This window comes from Sciurus vulgaris (assembly GCF_902686455.1).
Source record: "Sciurus vulgaris genome assembly, chromosome: 18".
Classification (NCBI taxonomy): domain Eukaryota; kingdom Metazoa; phylum Chordata; class Mammalia; order Rodentia; family Sciuridae; genus Sciurus; species Sciurus vulgaris.
This window is the reverse complement of record NC_136479.1, coordinates 30,034,678-30,060,022: the sequence shown is the minus strand read 5'-3', so window position 1 is coordinate 30,060,022 and position 25,345 is coordinate 30,034,678. Positions and strand designations below refer to the sequence as shown.

At 46.7% G+C, this 25,345-nt stretch overlaps 1 protein-coding gene across 1 annotated transcript in view; it reads right to left on the bottom strand.

Annotated features, from left to right (window-relative positions):
* The window catches only part of GNA12 (G protein subunit alpha 12), a 90,259-nt gene that overhangs the window by 15,574 nt on the left and 49,340 nt on the right, over positions 1–25,345 (bottom strand). The window lies entirely within an intron of this gene.

Sequence of the window (25,345 nt, the reverse complement as noted above, 5' to 3'; positions counted from 1 at the left end):
AGGACATGCCAGAACACCAGCTGGGGACAGCAAATGGCTGTGGCTCCGAGGTGGGGAGGGAAGGGGGCTCCTCTTTAGGGAGGTTCTGTGGGCTCTGTGCTGTGGCCTGCTCACCAGTACCCAACAGACCCTAGTTCATGAGAGGTCGCAGGTGGGGCACGTGGCCAGAGGGCAACAGATAGCTGGGTTCCAAGGCGACGTCCATGAATGGCTGTGAGGTGCCAGGCACCAGGCGATTGTGTACTGGACATATTTTATCTCTCTTGAGCCAAGTGCAGTACAACGATTCCCATTTTCCTAGTTGAAGAAACCAAAGCTTAGACGTTAATTTGGCCAAGGTCAGGGCACTGCTCGAGTCTGAGCGCTCAGCCACCGGACAGCGCTGCAGGGACAAGCAGAGGCTGTTGGCTGCGAAGAGTGCTTAAGAGTGCACGCCGGCTTTCTACCCAAGGCCGAGTGCAACTGTATTTCCGAAATATTAAACAGCCCTCTCTCTCCTGATGGGACCTGAATGCCACAAAGCGAGAGGGAGCACAAGCTGCAAGGTGGCGAGAGAACCAGGCACGTGGGAGGGACCCCCCCAGCAGTGGAGGTGCGCCAAAGGGAAGGGTCATGGCGCCCTCCCGCTGGAGGCTGACCAGACCTCATCCTCCCCCACCACTGGCCCAACAAAAGGGAAAGAAAAGCGTTCAAAGCGGTTTCTCGTCTGCCAAGCACTGAGTCATCTGCGGTGTGGGGCGGCGGGGCTCTCTGGAGCAAGAACAGGCAAGCTCTGCCCATGGAGCCACTTGTGCTGTGGCCACAGGGAAGTGAGGCCAAAGCAGGGATGCCCGACTCCGCTGCGGGCGCCGGATGGGGCCTCCACCCCTCATAAAACACCCTGAGCTGTCCCTCCTGGCTGACAGGCCACAGGGCACAGGAGCACTAACTCAGTGCGCCAGCTCTCCACCCTCGTTCTGGATCTGGCTGTGAGAGGACAAAGGTCCGAAAGCTCCTTCCTGGCTGCTGACCAAAGATGGCAGCAGCCTTGGAAGTCCCCTTCCCCACGGAGCCATCTCTTGAATTTTCTGCTGACAAGAGGTTAGCCCCCACGCACGCACTCAGGGATGGAAGTTCGGGTAGAAACTTGTGTCCCCAGGAGTCTGCAGGAGGAATGGCCTGAGCGCAGCGTGAGCACTGTGCACCTGCAGTGTTCGTCCACCTGGCAGGGGACACTCAGGCCCAGCACAGGTTGCTCTGCGAAAGCTCTTCCTCTGTCTGACCAACAGGGGTCAAGGCCTCCTCTGCACAGCTGCCTGGACGCCCTCACCTCTGCCACCAAGTCGCTCCAGGATGCGGCTCTCCATGCGTGCATCCCATGTACCAAGAAGTGTTTCAACTTGAAACAGCCCCAGAATCAAAGCTAGTTGGAAGAAAAAAGGGATTATTTCAAGGTCTAAGATACCTGGATAGAGCTGCAATAAAAACACTTATATTTCCCAATGACAGACACCAAAAGAAGATTCTGGATGCAGGCATCCCTGGTACCTGTGTGGGTTGCTGATTTTTCATTAGAATTGGATCATGCCGTCATATTCAAAATTTGGCATTATCACTAACTACGTTGAATTAACCTAAAGAAATCACATTGTTTTCTCCAGTTTAAAAAAAAAAAAAAATTGCCTTAGAAGACAAATTAGACCAAACAAAATGATCTTTATGGAGGTCCTGGTGTGTCACCAAAGGAGATGACTTCAGTTCGGAACAGCCTGGCCAAACCATCTGGCACGTCTAGACAGTGTGCAGGTCCAGACAGAAAAGCAAAGTTTGAATGAAATTTCTTACGTGAAACTGATTTAGAGCTCAAACCTCAGTCAGTTCCTTTCCTTCCCTGCATCAGAAAATGAGACGCAAAATAAATATCCAGCTAGTTTTCCTCCTGTGAGAACTGGTGCCGGATATGTAAGAACTTGGATTTCTGTAAGTGAAGTGCCACCTGAATGAGCCTTCATGGGACAGTCACAGAGCCCATTCAGCCATGCATAGACACCTCCCAGGAGCAGCAACCAACGAAATGTCAGGAGCTTCCTGGACAGAGGGGCCTTTTGAAAGCTATCAATAAATTGCTTCTCAAAGCAACAAATTTTCCATCTTCTCAGAGAATTTTGCTTAGTATTTCTAAAAAACTCTAAAGCTCAGTAAATAAGAGCAAATTGTAGGATTTCACAACACTTTGCTTCTCAAAGCTCAGCTATTAGCTGGTACAGAAGATATGAAGTTCCCTTCTAAAGAGAACATTCACTGACAAGTCAAAGAATAGATTAAAACAACCACAGCACAGCACAGCACACCTGTGGAGTCTGGAATGTGCCATAGCGGAGAACGGGGACGGGGGCAATACCAGCACCGTGGTGGCAACTCACCCCCTGCTCACTGGTTCCACAATGCCACATGGTTTACTAGGAAAGGAAAACCCACTCTTTTCCAAAGACCTCTACTACACTGATCATCAGACTCACCATCATTAAGAGATCCTCATTCTCACACAATGTTAGATAAGGAGGGAAGACTGGGAAGAAAAAAAATTATTTATTGAAAAACTCACCTCCAAAGAGCAGAACTTCAGCTCTCTCATAAGCACTATTAATATATTTATCTTTTATTTTAAAAGGGTGCAGAAGAATGTCCATGGCAATATTATTTATAATAGCCAGAAAGTAGAAATGATCCAACTGCTCATCCCCCAACTGGTGAATGTGTGGTTTACCCATACCAGGGAATACCATTCAGCAATACAAATGGGTGAAATCCTGATACCTGATGAGCGGTACAATCCAAGTGGCCTCAAACACGTTCTGCAAAGGGAAGAAGCCAGACACGAAGGCCACCTATTGTATGATTCCATTTACAGGAAAAATCTACAGAGTGGCTGACTGGCTGGGGCTGGGAGCTGGGGTAAGTGCATGAGGGGCCTTACTGGGATGATGGAAATGTTTTAAAAACGGGTTTATGGCGAGGGATGGAGTTCAGTAGTACAGTGCTTGGCTAGCATGCACAAGGCCCTGGGTTCAATGCCCAAACTGGAAAAATAAAAATAAAAACATAAAATGGGTTTATGGTAATGTTTGCACAACTTGGTAACTGTACTTAAAGTTATTGAATTAAATGCTTTAAAAAACTGTATAAAAAGAAAACGTTTCCATAAAACCAAGTTATTTACTTAAAAACAGTCCTATTTTGCTCACACTGAGAATTAATCATCTCCCATTTAGTGACGCCCAAGTAGTTCAGCGCTGGTTCAGGTCTAAGATCCAGTTCAGAGGCGCAAAGCTTTCAGGGCAGGAAACCTCCCACTGTAAAGGCTGTTACCGGCTGTTTTCATCTTTATTAAACCACAGTTATTTAACCAAATAGCAGCAGGAAGTTAAATAGACCCCAAATGTCAATTAAAAGAAAACCGAGTAAGATCCCTAAATGGAACTACAGGCTCCAGCATGTCCCCTTCAAAGGTCCTCGCACACTCCCAGTACAGGGAAGAAGGGGAGGGTGGGCGGGCCACTCCTGTGCTGAGCCCCTGGAGAGAAAGGCAGGCTCAGTGCAGGCCTGGTGCTGCTGGAGGCCAAGATTCCCAAAGCGGGTCCGCAGAGGCGCTTCCTCAGAGACAGGCCTGGAGAGAAGGAAATGCACGTCCTTCCTGGAGGGGTCCAGGGCTGAAGTGTGGGCCCAGGGCCTGGAGGCCTGTTCAGCTTCCATTCTACCCACTTTTCTCAAATGTGTTTACCACCCAAATCCTTTTTCATCTAAGACCAAAACTACTCCTTCTTAAAAGTTAGACAAAAACAACAGCAACAAACAGCCCCCCCCCCCCCCCCCCGCAACAACCCTCTTTATAATGTGCCTTGTGAAAAAAGGGGGAAATCACTGTCCTTATAATTTACTGAAACATTCTGGTGCCTAATTGGAAGTTTATCAGGAAATCCATTTTGCAGCTTTGAGGTGGGACATGGCAAGAGTTAAGAGACAGCAGTCAGAAACAATCTTATAAAAGAGAGACGGGAGGGGGAGAGACACAGAGAGAGAGAGAGAGACAGAGACAGAGACAGAGACAGAGCACATGCGTACACACACAAATGGGTCAGGTAGGAGGCAGACTGGAGTTCTCAGCAGGACTCTCACAACTTTTAGTGTGAAATTATTTCAAAACAAATTAAACAAAAAATTACAATCAGAGACATTATGCATTCATGAACATGAGCATAAACATGACCATGAACAATATTTCAAAAAAGGAATCAATTAAGAGTCTGCTCCATGAAATCCTTGTACCAGATAAGGAAGCCCAGAATATCCAGTCCTGAAAGTGGTTTTCCCACACCAGATCTCCCTTCTAGTCTCTGCCTACCCTATCAGTGGCCTGGGTGACAAGCCCCTGGGCTGGCCAGGCCAGGGCTCTGCAGAGAGATGCCACACATTGACTTCCGTGGGTGATGCTCTCTGATGACAGGTGAAATGGATCCTGTCTGCCTTGCAGAGCACCCAGCTCTCCCCTGAGGGAGACCTTCTAGAAGTTCTCCTAGGCTCATAGTACTGGCATCCTCCATCTGGCTTATTGCTGACTGAGAAATGTAACTGAGTGCAACCTGGGATTTTTCTGACTGGGTTACAGTTGAGATTCTGTATGAAGTTATTTGTTTAATTACTGCCACTCTCCAAACTATCCCAATAACAATGAGTTTTCACAATGATCAAGCTGGAGCTCAGCTTTGACTTCGTAACGCAGACTTTTCTCTGTTGGTATCTGGGCAGCAGGTTTGGCTTTTTTCTAACAAATGAATAATTTTATCTACTGTGGTTTAGGGATCCAGGCCTGTCAGTCAAATGAATCAAAGCCAGGGTTGCTCTTGGAGCTGGGGCTCCATCTGAGTGCACTTGAGTTTTTCTTTGTTTCTGAGCAAACCCTAGTGGTTTCAGCCCCAGCTGAGCACTGGGCAACCTCGGGAAGCCACCTCTTCTTCCTCCCAGCATGTGCCAGCGGGTCCTGTGGGGAGTGCAGAGGTTAATTACAGCCGGACTTGCTCAACCCTGTTAGAGAATGGAATCCTTCGAGACTTAAGGAAGTGTTAATTATTTTAAATGCTTCTGTCTGGGCAGGATGCAAGTGTCCAAGTAGGTGGATTGCATCTTGTATGGCAGAAAAGGAATCCTCTGGTTGCTCTGTGTCATGAAGAAAATAAAAACCCTTAAGGGAAAGAAGCAAAATCCCAGAAACATGGATCCCAGGAACTCAAATAACTCTCCCAAATTTAAGGGAAAAATAACTTCTTGGTTTTGTCAGGCTGATGGCACGTTAAAATTTGTTGAATGAATGAGCAGAGAATAATGGGTGCTCTGTACACTTGAGGCTCCATTTCTGACTCAAATATTCAATGAAAGGTCAAGAAAGTCAAGAAGTAGGGAGCTCTGCATCCTGCTTTCATCATGATGGCATCTCTCGTGTGATCTGCTCCACGTCACCACATGCGTACTTTTTTGCATGCGTAAAAACACGTTAACATGAACTTCACCATCTCATCCACTTCTCTGTGTATGTTTCAGCGGTGTCAAGTACATTTGCAGTGCTTTGAAACATCTCCAGAGCTTTTTCATCTTGCAAATCTGAATCTCTATGCCCATTAAACAGGAACTCCCCTTTCCCTCTCCCCCAGGCCTGGAATCACCAGGCAGCTTCTGTCTCCATGAATTCAACTAGTTAGACATCTCATGTAGCTGGAACCCTATGGTATTTGTCTTTCAGTGACTAATATATTTCCCTCAGCATCAGGTCCTCAATGTCACTACTGTTGTAGCATGCGTCAGTACTTCTTTCCTTTTTAAGACTGAATACTATCCCATTTTAAGGTCATGCTGTTTATCCATTCACTTGTCAATGAAGCAACCTTGCTTCTACCTTTTGGCTATTACAAATAATGGTGTATGAAAAATGGATGTGCAGGGTTGTAGCTCAGTGGCAGAGCGCTCACCTAGCACGTGTGAGGCACTGGGTTCAATCCTTGGCACCACATAAAAATAAAAAATAAATAAATAAATAAAGGTATTGTGTCCTTCTACAACTAAATAACTCTTTAAAAAGATGGATGTGCAAGTATCTCTGAGATCTTCTTTTTAACTCTTTTGCATATATGCCCAAAAGTGGAATTGCTAGACCTTATGGGAGTTCTAGTTTTAATTTTTTGAGGACTCTCACTATTTCCTACAGTGGATGTGCCATTTTGTATTCCCACCAATGGTGCACAGGGCTGCAATTTCTTCAGATCTTCACCAACACTTGATATTTTCTGGTTTTCCCTTGATAGGAGTCTTCCTACTGGGTGTGGGGTGGTATCTCACTGTGAGTTTCATTTGCATTTCTCTGATGACTAGTGACATTGAGCACAGTTTCATAGGACAGTTGGTCATTTTTAGATCATCTCTGGAGAAATGTCTATTGAAGTCCTTTGCCCACTTTAAAAACCAGATAATAGATTTTTTTTTTTTTTTTTGGTGAAATCACAGGAGACTGTATATTTTGGATGTTAATCAAGTGTCAGACCTATGATTTGCAAACATTTTCTCCTATTCTGCAGGTTTATCTGGTATAGTTCCATATTTGTCTATTTTCCTTGTTTGTTGCCTGGGTCTTTAGACTCACATCCAAGGAATCATTGCTAAGTCTAGTACCCATGACACTTTCCCCTTAGGCTTTATTTTAGGAGTTGTAGTTTTAGTCCTTATTATTATTATTTTTAATGCATTTTGAGTTAAGTTTTAAAAACAACTGTCCATTATTCCACTGAATTAAGTGTACAAAAGTCATGTACAATAGCCATTTGGGTGGGATATTTCCAGTGTTGTGCTACTATGAGCAAAGATGGCTTGATATCCTTTTTATAAGTTTCTCGCACTTGAGAGCAATCATCTCCCAAGCTGTTTAGTAGTTAAATCAACTTTGGTGGGCTTATTTTTACCTTTATTTTGAACTTGTTGACATCTTCATTGTATTGCAATTCCTTGCTTTGAAACCCTGAGCTCCAGATGAAATTTGGAATTCAGAATTTCAGATTTTGGAGAAAGAATGTGGTACATATGATACACATTAAAAAATATCATGAGGTGCATTCTGGGGTAACCGCTCCAATCAAATACTCCAGTGTGTCTACAGTAACATACACCTGATTTCTGCTCCTACCATGAATGCCCTGGCAACCACCCTCATTCATCTGCATTATGTGCCTACGCTGGATACCTGTACATAGAACTGCTGTGTCAAAGAGTAAGCACATAGAAAATTAAGAAAAATGGTGAGCTGCAACTGGGATCGACATTGCTATGTTAACATTAACTAAACCAGTGCTTGATTCAGACTGTACAAGTTTATTCCTAATATCTGTTTTTCTGTTCTGAGGTAGTATCTGGGATATCACAGTACTTTGTGAAGGCAAATCCATGACGCCTTTAAGACCTTAATGTTTACTGAAATAAATGCCACAAATAAAATGTCAAAAAAAATGGTCTGCTGATTTATATTCCAAAGGACAAACATTTAAGATATCTGTTTCTTCATACCATCGCTACACTGGGTATTATCTAATATGGTATTATCCAATTTGATGGGTGGCATTTTAAATTTAGGGTTTTTTTGAATTGTTTTGTTTGTTTTATCGTGGGGGTTAGGTGGTCAAGTATTTTTTTAATATTTCCTTTACTTGTATAAAGAACTCATAAGAAAAAGTCACATATGATGGACCAAGGTGACATGCAGGGACAAGATCCAAGTACTGTGCGGAAAAAATGTTCTTGACACAGATGAATCTAAAGCACAGAGCTTTGCTGGTTGGTGTTCACTGTCGTATACATTACAAACAGGATGACCACATGCTGCTGTTTGCCCTGGTGAGCCCCACTTTAAGCCTATTCTCTTGGCAAAATTACAACTAGGCAAATTTACTATGAAGTGATTTTACTCCATAGGAAGCACATTATGATTTGGGAATCAAATTATATGGTCACATGTTATGATTTGGGTATCAAATTATATGGTCACACAGAATTTAAATTAGATCTGGTGTGGCTCCACAGACTCTTTTATTTTAATAAAAGTTTTAAAAATTTGTTCTCATTAGTTGTACACAACAGTAGGATGCATTTTTACATTTTGATAGATCATACATAAATGGAGTGTAATTTCTCATTTTTCTGATTATACATATTGTAGGATCATATCGGTCGTGCAGTCATATATGTATATGAAGTAATAATGTCTGTTTCACTCTACTATCCTTCTTACCCCCATACCCCTTCCCCTCACTTCACTCCCCTCTACCTAATATAAAGTAACTATTCTTCCCTATCTCCCCCACCCCATTGTGAATTAGCAACTGCATAGCAGAGAAAACATTCATCCTTTGGTTTTTGGGGCTTGGCTTATTTCACTTGGCATATGCCACATTTTCTTCATCCATTCATCTGTTGAAGGGTATCTAGGTTGGTTCTATATTTTAGCTATGGTGAATTGAGCTGCTATAAACATTGATGTGGCTGCGTCACTGTAGTATGCTGATTTTAAGTCCTTTCGGTATAAACTGAGGAGTGAGATAATTGGGTCAAATGATGAATCCATTCCAAGTTTTCTGAGGAATCCCCATACTGCTTTCCACAATGGATGCACCATCTTGAATGGTATCAAGGGCAGGGGCTTCAAGGTTTGATAGCTTGTCTGTGTGGCTACAAGCAATGCTGGTCCCTCCCACCTGTTTAAGTGGGGATTTAGATTTCCTGAGTACCAGAGCTAATAGGATATGCATTTGTAACTTTGTTTCTCCATGCTAGATCCTTATAAATAAGAACTGTTGAAGACACATGTCCTGCTGTCCACCCAAGGAATGGCAAGATGCCTTCAAAGTGTTAAGACTTAAGTCAACGTCTTAAGATCATAGGAATGTGGGACCTGGTGGGACAGCAGGTGTCAGGCCCTGATAAGTTCCTGTCACAGTAATGAACAGGGAGAAGAATAAGTAAACTAAATCATTAAAATCAAAGAAAAAAATCCAGAGGCCCACAGCTCAGGATCTTTCAACATGCAACTGTGCTCTGCTCAGTTTTCTAGACCAACAAACTGAAGGCCGTTCTCCTCTCCACTGGCGGTCCCTGTGACCGCCACAGGTTTCTTGGGTGTCTAGGTTTTCTTTGAACAGCCTTGATCAAGGCATTCCTTTTCTGGTGTTGGTCTGCTGTTTCTTGTTTCACAACTCTATTTAGGTTAAATATCACCACAAAGTTGGCCAGAATGAGAGAGCCAGCCTGAATTGTCTTGGGAGAGGAGGCTCTAAGTGATGGGGTCTGCAGACACTCCCGAACGTAAGAAGCAGTGACGAAAAACAGAAGAGGAAAAACACTGTGAAAATAAAGGCTTGACTCTCCATCCCTGCTTAGTCACAGAGCTCAGGAGAATCGCTGTGCCCAGTGTCCCAGAAAGCTCTGGGAGCCCGAGTGCCAGCTCTGTTAATAGACACAGCAGGAAAACAGACTGCCTGGTGCAGGAGCACTCGGAGAGCCTGGGGTACTGAGCGCCTGTTAGATCTGAACAGCCTGTTCTGAAGTGGATTTTCTTAGGAAGAATAGCTACCATCACCCTGCCTAGAACTACAGCGGAAGGGACCAGGTGCCCAGAGGTGCATCTGTGGCCCTCCACATTGGCTGGGCATCAGAACCACCCAAGGAGCTTCCCACAGAGCTCCTGGGAACCCCATGCCTGACTTCTTGAACCAGACTGCCCAGGGGTATATGGCCCAGTTCTGCACTCTGGAGCGTCTATGCAGTTAAGCTTGATGGCACCTGTTCTGGCCGCCAGCAAGAGAGACTGCTGGTGGCTGTGGCAGGTTCCCTGGTGGCTGCCCAGTGAGACTGATGTTGGTGGTCTTGGGGTTATAGTGGATCTTTTTTTTTTTTTTTTTTTTGGTACCAGGGATTTAACCCAGGGGCTCTTAACCACTGAGCCACATCCCCAGCCCTTTTAGATATTTTATTAGAGACAGGGTCTCACTGAGTTGCTTAGGGCCTTGCTAAGTTGCTGAGGCTGGCTTTGAACTCATGATCCTCCTGCCTTAGGGCCTTGCTAAGTTGCTGAGGTTGGCTGTGAACTCACAATCCTCCTGCCTCAGCCTCCCGAGCCGCTGGGATTACAGGTGCACTACTGTGCCTGGCTGTTACAGTGGGTCTTGACTGGAGTGGACGCTGATGCTGAACGGGGCTTTGCTTGCCCAGTGGTGTGTGCCCATACTCAGTGCAATCAAGAACCAGATGAGAAGACAGTGCATGGATCTGGACCTGGACAGCTGACCATCATTTCTTCATAGCAAAGATGCACTGTGCACAGCCCATGATGCCCACCATGGGCAGAGAGAGCCTCAGAAGTGGGACAGGCAATTGAAACACTGGTTATTTAAACAGGGAGAAAGCACCAAGGGCTGGCTTACACCCCTTCCTGAGCATGCACACACTCAGTGTGGGTGGGGTTGAGGGACTTTCTTGGTGGGTGTGAGGTCGGGGGTGGGAGTGTGCTGTGTGACTGCAGGTCTTGCTCAGAGAGGGGCATGCTGGTTCATGATAGTAACTTTTCTTTCCTCCCCTCATCACTGCACCAACCTGGTGCAGAGTTACAGGGCCAGGACTAGTTCCCACACAAGAAACTTGACTACCTTTTTAAACCTGTGTCAGAATTCTTCAAGGCTAGGATCAACAGTGAATGCAGCATACTGCCTGGGACGAGTTCTGTTCCAGGTCACCTTACCCTATCTGAATGCGAGTGGACCAAGGGAAAGCACCTGCTAGATCACACTGCTGCCCCCGATCTGGACCAGCACAGTGGCCCATCTTGATGTTCTAAGGTGGAAACGTTTGGGTACAAAGGAAGAGAAGGAGCAAGAGTAGCTGAGGGTAAAGTGAGGAGAAAGGTGGCTGGCAGAGAGGGACCATCAACAGTACATGACCTGGAAAGCGGCTCTGAGCTAGAGGCGGCTCTGCCCCTTAGCTCAATCACACCAGCTGCCTGAAGGGGAGAGGATGTGTCTGGAAATGGGGATGAAGACCAAAGGTACATTTCACAACACCACAGCACTTGTATGGACGGAATGTTTGTGTCCTCCTGGAATTTCTGTACTGAAGTCCTAATTCTCAGTGGGATGGTAGGAGGATATGGAGCCTGTGGCAGGTAACTAGGATTAGATGAGCCAGGAGGGTGGGGTTAGTGCCCTTTTAAGAAGGGACACCAGAGTGCTGCTTTCTTTCTTCAAGTGAGGACACAGGGAGGGCAGCGTCAAAAGCCAGGAAGCCAATCTGCTGACACCTGGAGCTTGGACTTACAGCCTCCAGGGCTGTGAGAAAAAGATACCTGTGTCCCAGTCACCCAGCCTGTGGTGTTCTGTTACTGCTGCACAAACTCAGACAGAAACCACCACCACTGAACAATTTGAAAGGCTCATAAATAACAAGTCAGATTGACTTCTAAACTTTGAACTCACAAGCAAGAAATTAGAAAAAGGAAAGTTGATGAAAACTCTCGAGGCATACCTGATGATCCAAACAAAGATGTTGTCTCCTTAGCACCGCAAAACAAAACAAAACAAAAAAAAAAAAAGAAAGAAAAAAAAAAAAAAGATGTTGTCTACTTTTAGAAGACTAGGCCCCTCCAGTCTCTTGACCGGTTTATCACATGGTAAATCACAACTGCATTCACATTCACCAGGAATCCCACAGCAAATGTTCCATGCACACCAAGCTCCACGACCTACCCAGCATCTTCCCAAAGACCATGCTTGTTAATGTTAATGCTGGTCTATTAGAAGGGGTTAGTGGCTGGAGATGTAAGAAAAAGGCATATTTCACCACAATTTGAAACAAGAACACGTCAACAAATGCTTAATCTGGCTTAAAAGCAAAGTTCTCAGAACAGCCTCCTAAAGACAGCCAGGACAGAGCAGCCCTCACTTCTCCTAGATGTTCCCCCTGGAGTAACAGTCTTTCAGAGGTGAATTATCACTCAGTTGTTTTCCTTTCCCCTTTCAGTACTGGAGGTGGCACCCAGGGCCCATACATGCTGGGCAAGTGCTCTACCACTCAGTTATATCCCCAGTCCTTTTTATTTTGACATAGGGCCTCCCCAGGTTGCTGAGGCTGGCCTTGAACTTGTGATCCTCAGCCTCCCAAATTGCTGGGATTGCAGGCGTGCACCACCACACCCGGCTATGCACATTTCGACTCCAGTAATAATACCAATCTGCGTTCCAGACCAGTACACCAGGCTACATTCCACCAACACTGGGTATGTGTGAGCTCCTATGTCCTTGCCACTCCTTGGAATTAACTGTCAGATGTCTGGAGAATGTCTGCAAGTCTAGAGAATGTATAAGGATGATTTCTTCCTCTCAGAAGAGCCTATTTGGGGCCTGACCTCAGTTTTCCTATTGGATCACCTATTTCTTGCAGATTTGCGGAAGTTCCTGAAACGGTCTTGGTATTTTGGTCTTTGTAGCTCACAGATCTCAAACAAGTTTCTCACTCCCATAGCTGGTGGGCCCCTGGCTGTGAAGTTCTTAATTTGATGGGACCGAATATACAAGCCTCTTCCTCTTGGATTTGCATTTTTAGTACCGTAAGAAATTCTTCCATATACCAAGATCATGACGATTCTCCTATATTCCTTCTAAAAGATGCAGTTTTGCTTTTCATATTTACGTCTCTGATGCACTTGAAATTGGACGTGTGCATGGGGTCCAATTTCAGCGCTCTCAGTGTAGTTGTGCTTCTTACCTAGTTCTATATACTTTGTGTGTACATGTGCATGTGCATGTGCATGTGTGGTGCTGGGATTGAACCCAGGGCCTCATGCATACTAGTCAACAGCTCTACCACTCAACTATACTCAGCCCTCTACTTATCTAGTTCTGCACCCATATCCCTGTTGTATTGATTATTAATTTTTTTTTTTTTTTTTTGTACTGGGGATTGAACCCAGGGATGCTTAACCACTGAGCCACATTTTCATTTTTTATTTTGAAACAGGATCTTGCTAAGTTGCTCAGGGTCTTGCTAAGTTGCAGAGGCTGGCCTCAAACTTGTGATCATCCTGCCTCAGTCTCCCAAGCCACTGGGATTACGGGCATAATCCATGCCTGGCTGGTTATTAAAAGTTTTTTAAAAAACAAATCTGATTAAGAAACAAACTTTTTGATAAAGAGCCTGTTGATAATTGTTTTAGGTTTTGTGGGCCACAAATCTCTTCTGCATATCCTTTTTTTCCCAACCCTTTAAAAATATCAAAACATTCTTCATGGGGGTTGGGGAGGCATAGAAAAATATGCCACATGACATTTAGTCCATAGGCCACAGTTTGCTGACCTCTGTGATAGAGCTGGTCCTGCCTGTTTTATTCTTTAAAAGTAACTTGACATCATTAGTCCTCAGGGGAATGAAGATCAAAACCACAAGAAGAGAAAGAACAGAGCTGGAAACTCACACTTCCAGATTTCAAAACTTACCTCAAAGCTACAATTACCACAGGAGTGTGACGGCATAAGGATGGCCACACAGACCAATGGAAGAGAGCTGAGAGTTCAGAAAAGCCTCAAACCCAAACATCTGAGGGCAACAGTGCTTTTTTCTGCGGTGCTGGGGATTGAACCCAGGGCCTTGTGCTTGCAAGGCAAGCACTCTACCAACTGAACTATCTCCCCTGCTATCTCAACTGCTTTTTGACAAGGGAGCGGGGACTGTTAAATGGGCAAGGAAAGGAGCCATAAAACTGTGGTGGAAAAACACATACAAAAGAACAAATGGGACCCCTACCTCACTCCACACACAAAGGGTACCAACGACCTAAATACGAAAGAAAACAGGAGTAAATCCCAGTGACCTTAGAGTTGGCGACGAATTCTCAGATTTGATACAACAAAAGAAAAAAACAGGTAAGTGACGTCATTCCTTAGATCTCAAGGCTTCTCTCTGGAATCGCTGTCCTGCTTGGAGTCTAGTCCTAATGATTCCTTCCCTGTGGACTTGCTGCTGGACAGCAGTCTCTGACACAGTTTGAAAATGTCTCTTCCCGGCCTTCAGTTTTACAGATTCTGAGGCCATTAGCTATGCTCTCATAGACACCAATCAAGGTATCACTCCACTCTTTAAACTGTCACTCCTAGAGTTCATGTCTACCTCTTCCTCTAGCTACTTTTAAGATTTTTAAACTGTCACTTTCAATAGTGTCTATTTTTCCTGCAGATATCTTCGGACTTTTGTTTCTTTATAAGCACTGAGTACAGTTGGGTCTGGTAAGTCCACTATCTGGAGACTGTGTGCCAGTTAGCTTCCTATCACTGTGACAACATGTCTGAGAAAATCAACTTAGAGGAGGAGAGGGTGATTTTGGCTTCTGGTTTCAGTCCAAGATCAGTGTCAACTGCTTTGGGCCTGAGGCGAGAGTATATCGTGGCGGTGGAATCCTGTTCACTGAGGGCAGCCAGGAAGGCGGGAGAGACAGTGCCCAGGGCCCTCTCTCTGATCAGAGATTGCCCTGTAGTGACCCAGGACCCTCAGAGGGCAAGGACCTCCTCACCCTTAGCGACCTACTTCCTCCAACCAGGTGCCATCTCCTATTTCTCCCAGCTTTCAACAGCGCCATCACTTGGAGACTGAGACTTTGCCACATGGCTTTGGGGGACATTTAAGACCCAAATAATAACACCATGCACATCCAATTCTGCTGTCTGCCCTCCCTCTGCCCTGAGGCCTCACCTGGCTTCCTTGTGAGCTTGGCTCTCCCTATGATGCATGCACCCTGTCCCTAAAACATCATCTGTGGGATCTGTGGGGAATCCCACAGGTTTAGGATTGCTGTGTCCTTTTAGAGAGGATTTCCATTTGCTCCTACCAGGCATGCTGCCTGTTAGGTACATTGCCTGTTTGAGATCACTTCTGTTGTTGTTGTAGATGGACACAATACCTTTATTTTATTTATTCATTTTTATGTGGTGCTAAGGATTGAACCCAGTGCCTCACATGTGCTAGGCATGCGCTCCACCACTGAGCCTCAGCCCCAGTCCCTTGGGGTCGCATTTAAACTAAATCTATAGTGCAGAGGTTCCTTGGACTGCTCTAGTGTAAACCTGAGTGACAAGTCCCCGGGGAAGCCAGTCCATGGGTCTTATTTTGTCATCCCCCAGTTTCCAGCCCTGGCTCTCTATTTATTCTCCTTTTGAGTTAACTTTTTGTTCATCCTTACCTCTGAGGTCCCAGGTCACTATTGGGGAGTCTCCAATCAGATCCCCCAACTTGACAATCTTCAATTTCTGCCCCATTTGAGACCTAAAAGGATCTATCAAAAACCACAGCTCGAGTTCAGAGTTCCAATCACCAAGAGTCTCAGGAAGGCCAGCTGCCAGGGCTCCACCATGTCTCAGAGCTCTTGTTCCTTATGATCCTGCTGGTGTTTAGTCAAGTTGTTTTTAATACTTTATCTAGTATTTTAAATTATTTGTAGCAGGTCTTTGGATAACCAGTCCACTATAACTAGAAGTCAGACATTGTACAATTATTGTTTTGGGATAAATTCCTTGGATAACAGATTACTGTCAGAGGACAGGACACGTATGTTTGACCCACACTGGAAAACGTGATCCCTGCATTCTCCGACTGCTAGTGTAGGACAGGACCTACTTCCTGCAGCCCCGCCTGCCTGGAGCAGGACTCTCTAAAATCACAGCCATTCTAACTGACAACAGGCTACATCATCATTGCTTCAGTTTTTATTTCTGGGACTAGGGACAAAGTTGGCCTCTTCTTTTTTCCCTTAGTTTTCAAACTTACTGAATCTTAAGAGCTTGCTCATGCAGCAAGCTGTTGCTTTACACACTCTCTTAACATACACAAAAAACCCTTTTTTATATGTTGCAATTTCTCTCCTAATTTGTCATTTGCCAGTTCCATGCTGACTTTTGCCATACAAGTTAAAAATACTTGTGAAATCAGGGCCATTGTTCTTCTCCTTGGGTTTCTGGCCTTGTTATCACGTAGGATATTTCACTATCAATTCTACTATGTATCACATTTCCACCTGGGCCACTGTGTCTCTGGCTGACGAACCCTCCAGAGGCAAAGTTTAGAGCAAAGAGTTCCACAGGGATCTGCGTTAAATGCACACGCTCAAGCTGCTTTCTCCAGGAGGGGATTTCTGGTTTGCAACTGTATACTACAGTCTTTGAGACTAATGAAATGAGAGGAAAGGCCAATGCCGGGCAGACGCACGAACTTGTCACCAGCATGAGCTTGGAGAACAGCATACACCTCTAGAGCCACCCATGGAGAGCATGGGTCCTACCCCTGCAGGGCTGGCTGACCTCGCAGCTGCTAGGATTTCCTTGGGCACTCACGGATCACCGTGACAGTTTAAAAATCTTAAACATTTCCTCACCTTTCAGGTTCAAGGGGGTCTCACATCAGAGGACTTGGAGCTTCAAGTCCTTCTGACCTAAAAGAAAGTTTTAAGAAAGCTGAGACCTTCCACTGTGAATCACTAATTTAGTTTGAAGGGTTCAAAATTGTCACATGCATATACGGTACAAAACCAAGACAGTAATTTGGGATACTTGACTATCTGAACTGTACCTCCATTTCTCTAGACATTATTCACTGATCCTGACATTTCTGACCTAACCTGTGTGATAAATGCACACATATGTACGTGTGCTAAAGGACATACTGAGGAGCAGCCGCTCCATGGACTACTACTCAAAAACAAAAAGGTCAACGATGGATAAAGGCAACAACCTGGAAGCTCTCCACTGTGAGAGTGACAGACGTAAGCCTCTAAGGAATGGTCACACACTGTGTGATGCCACTTACATAACATCCCCCAAGTGAGGAGACCTGGACCAGATGTGGGAGCTGGGAGTGGTCACCAAGGGGCAGCTGGAGCAGGTCTTGGTGGTGGACAGCTGTGTGCCCCATGACGGGGGGGACCACACTCATCAACAGGCTAATAAAATGAAACTGAACCACACACTGGATCAGTGTCAATCTCCTGGTTTCCTGTGACACCATGATCACATATGACGTAGCCACGGGGTGGGGGGGTGGGTGCTGTGATGGACACCTGAGACTAGTTTTACAACTTATCCATAATTATTAAAAAAAGAAGAAGAAGAAGAAGAAAAATAGAGTTTGAAAAATGGGCACCTGGTGACAGACTGGCACAAATCAAAGGAAACTTGTTCCCAACAGAAAAAAACAAGCAGAGAGTGCCAACAGCCAACTCACAAAAGAATAAAAGCTAGTGGCCAATAGACACATGAAAAGAATCAATAATCATGGCAACTCTTCTGATTGAGATAGTAAACACGTAGGGGGAAAGAAGCTGGATGGCAGGGGCTGGGGGCTGGGGCTCCAGGACTCGTGTGAGGGTGCATATTGAGGAGCTGTGCACTGGATTGGCCCTGGTTGGCTTTAATTCTCACTAATCAGGGAGGAGTTGAACACTTCAGGCCCGGGCCACTCAGCTGCTCTGACCTTGCACCCTCTAACTAAAGCCTCTGCTCTGAGCATTCCCAACTCAACACCCCTTCTTGGGACCTGAAAATCATGCAGAGTGGGGACGTTAGGTCTGGAACAGGTCTCCATGCCGATAGTGAGCCGTGCCAGGCCGTGGCATGATGGTGCGAGCTGGGGTTCAGCTCCACGTGCTCTTCACTCTGGGGGCAGGTTCCCAACACACGAGGCTGCCTGGGAGCTGCTCAGTCAGGAAATGGACTCTCCATCTAGCGCCTGAAATTAAGAACTTGACTGGGGCTTGAACCCACCATCAGGACTGATGCCAGGGAATCCCTGAAGCAGGAGAGCAGTGGGCCTTGAGGCCCTACCATCCCCTCTCCAGATCTGGGCTCCCAGAAGCAGCCACGGCAGTCTTCTGCAGAGCTTCTGTCAGTGCCACCGAGGCCACTGCAAGCTTCCCAGTGGCTCTCCTTATTGTGTCATCAGTGAAGCTGCCAAGCAAGTCCATCGAACATAAACCAGACCACATCGTGCCTCTGCCCAAACCCCAAGCCCTTCCAAGGCCATCGGAAGCCCTCCACAACAGAGTGCCACGGGGACCTGTCCCCTCTCACCCATGTGCTCCTGAGGCTCCACCTCTACTGGCTCCCAGCTCAGGGCCTCTGCACTTGCTATTTTCCCCCTGGAATACCTTTCCCCTTCACCCGGACACCCCCTCTGGAGCCTTTCAGGAAAATCCAACACAGAGGCAGCCTGGGTGCTCTGCCACACGACATGTGCTGCTTCTACTTGTGGGTTCTTAGGGACCGCCCAGACCCTTGACAATGGGTAGGAAGCAGGAGAGAAGCTGGGGCAACTGTGTCCGGCATTTTAAGAGCAAGTCCAGTAATTAGTCCCATGGCTACTTCTAACCAGAGAAAGCAGAAAAAGCAGCATGGATCTGTGGCTATACTCAACTGATGCCACAAAAGAAGAGGAAACTAAGGTGTAGGAGAACCAGAGACCAAGAGCCTGCTGCAGAAACCTCTCCTGGCCATCCTGTGCATCCATGTGTCCACCCAGGCTCTCCCACTCCACACCCTCCACCCCAGTGCCAGCTTCGATTTTCTCTAGTGCACATAATGCACATGTAGGTGCGTGTGTGAGGGAGTCATTACTCTGCCACCGTCTCTGCTTACCACTAAGTCAGCTTCACGTGAGCAGGGTACTTCTAGTTCCCCAGCACCCACAAGAACACCAGATCCATGAGAGCAGATCCACAAGTTTGTGGAATGAATTCCATCAACTGAAAGAGGTGCACGAAACTGAAAGCACACTGTGGTTTATCTCCAGTAGCCCATATAAACCCACAGCCTATGACATGAGATTAGAATTTCCTCGTACCCAACAAAGAGTTAAACAGGCTTTACACAGCCCAACTCTGACCTCAGCATGGGCTCCACATGATGCACCGGCTCTCCTGGCACTGGATCAGGGGCAGGAAAGGTCCCAAAGCGCTTGGCAGAGGCTGCCAGATGCCTTTCCGTCACACTCCCCATCTTCCCGAGTGACAATCTGCCCACCAAGATCCTACATTGCAGGCTTCCTTGCAGGTTGGCTATGTCGCTAAGCTTCAGCTGAGACTCTGGAGGAAGTGTGGGGCGGTGCTTCCAGGAAGCCACCCTGAGAGCAGAGGGCATTCTTGCCCAGCCTCCCTCTCTCTGTGGGGAATGCATTGCTGGCCACACCTGAGAGCAGAAGCCATATGACAGAAAAGCCTAGACAGAGACCCCCACAAGATCCCTGCACTGGCTACCTCTGGGCTTCTTTCAAGAGAGGGAAGAGACATTCATATTTGAGTCTCATTGCTATTTTGGGGTTTTAGTCACATGCAGCCAAAATCCATTGTAAGAGCATAGACACCAGGGAGACTCGCCATCTGTGACAAATGGCAAAAGGTCATACAGTAACTAAGCAGAAAGATTCTTTGCAATGTTTCAGCTGTTTCAATGGATAAGAAACAGGGCCAGGGGTGGGGGTGGGGGCGAGGCTCTGTCCTCAGCAGTGTCCTGCCTTCTCCTTTCTTCCTCTAGTTTAACCTTGGATTGCAACATGTGTTTTTAAAAATCAAGTCTATGGAACGTCTTTATAATGGAGGAAAGAAGAAAGAACAGGAAAAGGCAAAGAATTCAACTTGTAAAGGACTACAACTCTTCCTAGGTGGGCCTAGGTAAAAGTCCTGCAGACAGAGACCACTGGACTAACAACCTACAGAGACACATGCAAAACACTTATGCCGTCCCCGGATGACCCAAATATCTCCTGTCACTTGGCATGCACTGCAGCTACCTTAGGTGGTATTCCTAATGGAGCAGCTGTAGTGAGAACCCCGAGCATCCACAGTCACCAACTCATCATGTGCAGATCTCTCCTGGAAGGATGAGATACTCACTCAGAGAGAACGCAGACTGCACCACTAAAAGTCACTGCTTCCTGAGGCCTCAGAGAATACTGCAAAAGTTCCTGTAGCTACAAACCTCCTTCTCTTCCATTAGCCAGTCTGCTGGAGTCCCCCAAGCTTACTAAGAAAGCTCAGGAAAAGTATGTGAGAGACATTTAAAATAATACCAGCAAAAGTAAGGGCAAGTTTCCAAAGGAACACACTTTTTTCTAAAAAGATGTCACCACCACAGAGCACAGGCAGACAGTTGTCTCAGGAAGGCAAAGGACATGCTTTACTGAAAGATAAAAACAAAACAAAACAAAACCAAACCCTGAGAACTTGTAGGCCACATTTCTATGGCCTGTGGTCCCTAAAAAGCACAAGACAGGCGAGGCTGGGAAGGGAGGGAAGAGAACCAAATCTGACAATCTAGACCGTGGCCTGTGTGCCACTGCCATTCCTCTGGGGACACCCTGGGGCCCTGGACTTCTCCAAGTGAAGGCAGCACAAGTGGCTTTCAGGGAAGGAAGGAGGCTGCCAAGGCCAAGGATCCTGTAAAGCTCAGCCGGGTGCTCCCTAAGCTGCAGAGGGTTTTCCTCGTCAGCGTCAGGCTGTATCCACGCATGGCTGACTTTCCTCCTGTCTCTCCTCTACACCTAAAACACACCTTGTACCTCCAGTCTTTTCTAGCAATCTCCAGTACCGTTACGAACATTTGGTTCCTTTAACTAGGGCAGAAAAAATTCCTGCCATCTGGACAGTCACTTGATACCTGGAAATCAAGAAGCTGCAGCATCGCCTGAGCCTCTGGAGTCTTTCCAGGCATCTTCCAACGCCAAGATGTGAAGATGTTTCGAGAAAGTACAATGCCCTGCCACTCTGAAATAAGAATGGAAGGCTGTAAGAATGACTGAGGGTTCAGCAACTCCTCCTGATGTCTGAGAAGGGAAAGCAAGATGTGTCCGAGGTGAGGACAGAAGAGACAGGCCTCCCAGTGTGTGACTGCTCCACCCGAGCAAAGGCCACAGCTCACGCTCAGCTGTAAGAGGGCAACATGCAGAGGGGCTCCGGCGGGCGTGTCACACTCTGGGATGATGTCCACGCTGAGTGAGACAAGGCACACCTAACCTACGGTAGCAAGCTGGTCCTTCCATTTCGCCATCTGGCCACAACTTCGAGAGCACATTATGAAAATCAAACCAGGTTCCTCAATCCAGGCGGTTAGTCCCATGCCTAGCAGTTTCCCTAGTCTGCTCACCTGGCCTGTGTGCAGGAACGGAAGGTGACAAAGACTAAAATTAACTAGAAAAGAAGCAAAGGGTTGTGCTGAAGACGCACTGAAGCCACTCCTGCCCTGGGGCCAGCTCCTGCCATCCACAGGTCGCCTTTCACACCTCTTGAAGATGTTCCTGGGAAAACTGACTTGCATCTGTTATTCTCTGCTTTCAACACCCCCGTAATGCCTCCTGTCTGCAGATCATTCCATGCTGCTCAGTGTGGCCTCCATGCCACAGTGAGATTCCCCCATCCACGGCATGGCACAGAGTGAGGGGCACCCCACCACTCTATGGGAGTCTGCCCTTGCCTCAGGGCCCCGTACAGGGACAGATAGTTCTGCCACACCTGCACCTACCCAGCACAGTGTTTCCCTGGCCTCATGCCTAGTCCCTCTCTGCTCCTGTTGGTGGCAGGCACATGTGAGCCCTGGTCCTGCTGCTGTCATTTGCCAGCACAGGAGTAGCTGGGCCAAAAATGAGCCAGCTGAGGAAAGAGCTGAGAAAGGGTCAGACCGCACACAGTACTCCTGCCTCACCCTCCATCCCCTGCACTCTGTGTTTGCAGCCAGCTAAGACCCTTTAAGGATCAGTCTCTGTCCTTCTGCCACCTCACTCCAACCGTCCCCTGGTCCGTCCCTACATACTTTCAGAAAAATCTTCAAACACATCTCCTGGGCAACTTCCTGCCGGGTGGCATCACCTCCTTTCCCTCGTGCCTGGAGGGCCCTGCACACTCCTCAGCTATATTTGTGACCACATCTCACTGCAACTCGTTATTTGCTTGCCTGTCTGTCTGTCTTGCCAGCTCTTTGAGGGGCTAGGACTTCACTGCACAGTGCCTGGCGCAGAGAGTATCCCCAGTACAGGGCCCAGCAAGGTGACTCTGATGTGCAGACTCATGGTCACACTCAGTGAAGGAGTCACACACCAAAGAACCCAAACTCCCAGGTCGAATCATTTAATTAACTAGTCCCCCAAAGCAAAAGTGTAACAGAAAGCAGACACTTCATGCTAATATCACTTGTATGCTGTGTTGTAAGCACATTCGTTGATGGATATTTGCATGCTATGTTTAAAAAATTCTCCATTCACTTTTATTTAATAAGAGGGCATAGAAGAAAGGGCTGGGGAGGTAGCTCAGCGGTAGGGTGCTTGCCTTGCATGTGCAAAGTCCTGGGTTTGATTCCCCAGAACCACAAACAAATTTGGCATAAAAACATAGAAGGCATATATGATGACATTTATGGTAGTTATGACAATCCCCCACTGAGGGCCTTGCTGTGTCTTCCTTCAATGGGCTTAAGAGGCGAGGTTGGACATGGCAAGGTCGTCTTCCCTTCTCTGTTGCTGGGCCACAGACATGACATCGATGCTGCTTATAAGTGGCAGTGGACGCAATGAGCAGTACCCAGGGCCCGTAGTGGGAGACGCGGGGCTGTGTGCTCTTTGGAAAAGGAGGACCCAGTCCCCATGCTCTTCGGAGGAGAGAGGCTGTCTCTCGGCTGTCACCAGGCCCAGCCCTCTCTCTTCCTCTTTTTGTTTCTGTCCCTGGCTGGAAGGATGCCCAGGATGGTGGAGGGACAGGAAAAGCCACCACCTTGCTGGGAGCAGCTATCTGAGCAGTGGGGCCACAAGACTGTCAAAGACTGTGGGGTTCTGCCAGCAGGGTGGGAAGGAGCAAAAACCAAGTCACTGCAGCATCAGCCGGGGAAGGTTCCCAACACCAAGCAAAAGACTTGGGGGAAGAAGCCAGGGCTACTTGGGGTGCAGTGCTGAAGATGCTCGCCCTCTGGCAATCTGGCTGTAACTGTACATTTTGACGATAATGACTATTAAGGGCCTACTGCCTAGCTACTCAATAAAATGCTATAACTTTAATAAATAAATAAAAATATAGAAATGTACAAAATACAGGAATAACACTCACCCATGTACCCAATAACCAAAAAGTAAGAATGTAACACTGTCATGCTTGCTTTCAGTTATATCACCTTTAAAACCACCTAGTTAGTTGTCTCGAACAGCAGTCTTTTCAGGTAGCCACAGCTTCACAAAGTCATGCTGCCTGAAGTGACAGATGAAAAAACAATGGTTGCAGGCCCCTTGGCAGCCTGGCCTGGCTGGTACCAGGTTCCTGTCCAGGCTGAAAGCTCTCTGGGGACTTAAGTCTTATTCACAGCTGCATCCCTAGTATGGAGCACAACGTTGGCACACAGTAGGTGCTCCAAAGTGTCGAGTGAGTGAATACAGGGAGAAATGAGTGACAGGGCTTTTGGGTCCAAAGTTCTCACAGTGGTTACCAGATGTGACCCCAGCCAGCCATTACCTCTCCAGGCTTATTCCGAGTCTGAAACAATACGCGAGCTTGACTTCCTAAGCTGGGGTCCTTTCTAGCTCTGACGCACTGTGTCCAGTGGAATGGGGCAAATGAAAAGTCCGATGAAACCACCCAGCACACTAACTTCCTGAGCGGGTGCTTACTGACCATGCATTGTAAATAATCAGCTCTGGATGTTTATATTTCCTTCTTTGGTAAATCCTCAATGGACAGTGGCAATTTCCTTCCAATTCCAGTTTGGAATAGATTAGAATCACGTGAGGGAAAAGACTTACCCCAAGGCCACACTCGGATGCTAACTTACGTTCTTCCAGCTGATTCTTAGCTTCCTGCCCTTAACACAATTAAGATTTTCTTTGTATGACAACCACATCTTCTGCTTCTTTCCACTTAACTGTTAAAGTTAACTTGAGAAAGAATGCAATGTCACCCTTAAGATCCCCTGAAGATTAGAACTAGTGGGTCAGAGCTTGAAGAGAAACAGGATATGTATATTGTCCCAAACACCTCCCCAGGACATGTGCTAGCAGCACAGAAGCTGAAGGCACTGACTTAACCAAGGAACCGGTAACGGACACGTCCACACCACACACCTCCTGACAAAGTGCTCTGGGCAGGGCACATGTCACTACTGTGGTGCTCTTGCCACAGAATGCATCGTTTCCTGACGACACCACATAGACCCAACAGGGACATTCTACAAAGCAAGGGCAGGAGTATTTAGGTCTATAGTCACGGATGACAAGGAAAGACCAAGTCACAGATCAAATGAGACCCAGGGGACGGAAGACAACACAATGGCGATTCCAGAGTGGGTCCTGGCACACAGGAGACATCAGATGACAAGTGGGTGACATTTAAATAAGGTCTAAGCATTGTATTGGTGAACGTTTCCTGGTTCCGGTCACTGGACTGTGGTTGCATAGGGTGTTCATGCTGTGGGATGTGAGGGGAAGAGCATACAGAGGCTGAACCACAAGGATTGTTAGTATACTGTAGAGCCTCTTGGCTGAATTTGGAAATTAAAAAAACTCAGAAAAAATGGGCAAAAGACATGAACAGGCATCCCAGAAGAGAAAATATCTATAGCCAGTAAACAAACTTAGGGCAACTTCAAGTAAGAAATAATGAGGTACAATTAAAAATTTGGGGTCTGATAATTCTAAATATTGGCCTGTGTGTAGAACAACTGGAACCTCTTCCACTGCTGGCAGAGGCGTAATTGGTATGGCCACTCTGGAAAATACTTGGGCAGCATCTTGTCTATGTGAAGATGCATGTGCCCCAGGACCTGACAGCTACCTCTCAAGGTATACATCTTAGAGACAGCCTTGAACGTGTGCATCTGGAGACAGACAAGAAAGACCACAACCGTTTGTAACAGCAGAACACGGAAAACAACTGAAAACACACTGGGCGATGGGATGAATCCTAGCACCCTCACACAACAGTGGACAGGCAAAGGCCCTGGTGGGGGAACGTCAACAGGCTGAGTGAACGGGCGAGCTGCAGAAAGACACGTGCCCTAAGAAATTGTTTTTATAGATCGAAAATCAGTAAACACAAGTCTGCACTGTCTTAATACATATTATAGCAAAACCATAAGGAAAGGCTGGGGTCAGGTGATTGGGGAAGGCATGAGGAGGTGACCCTGGGTCATGGACCCTGGGTACACAGACACAGACCTGCACATCTACCCTGGTTAGAGGGGAAACCAGTGCTTCTCTTGCATCCTGTCAATGTTAAAGGGTAGTGAGG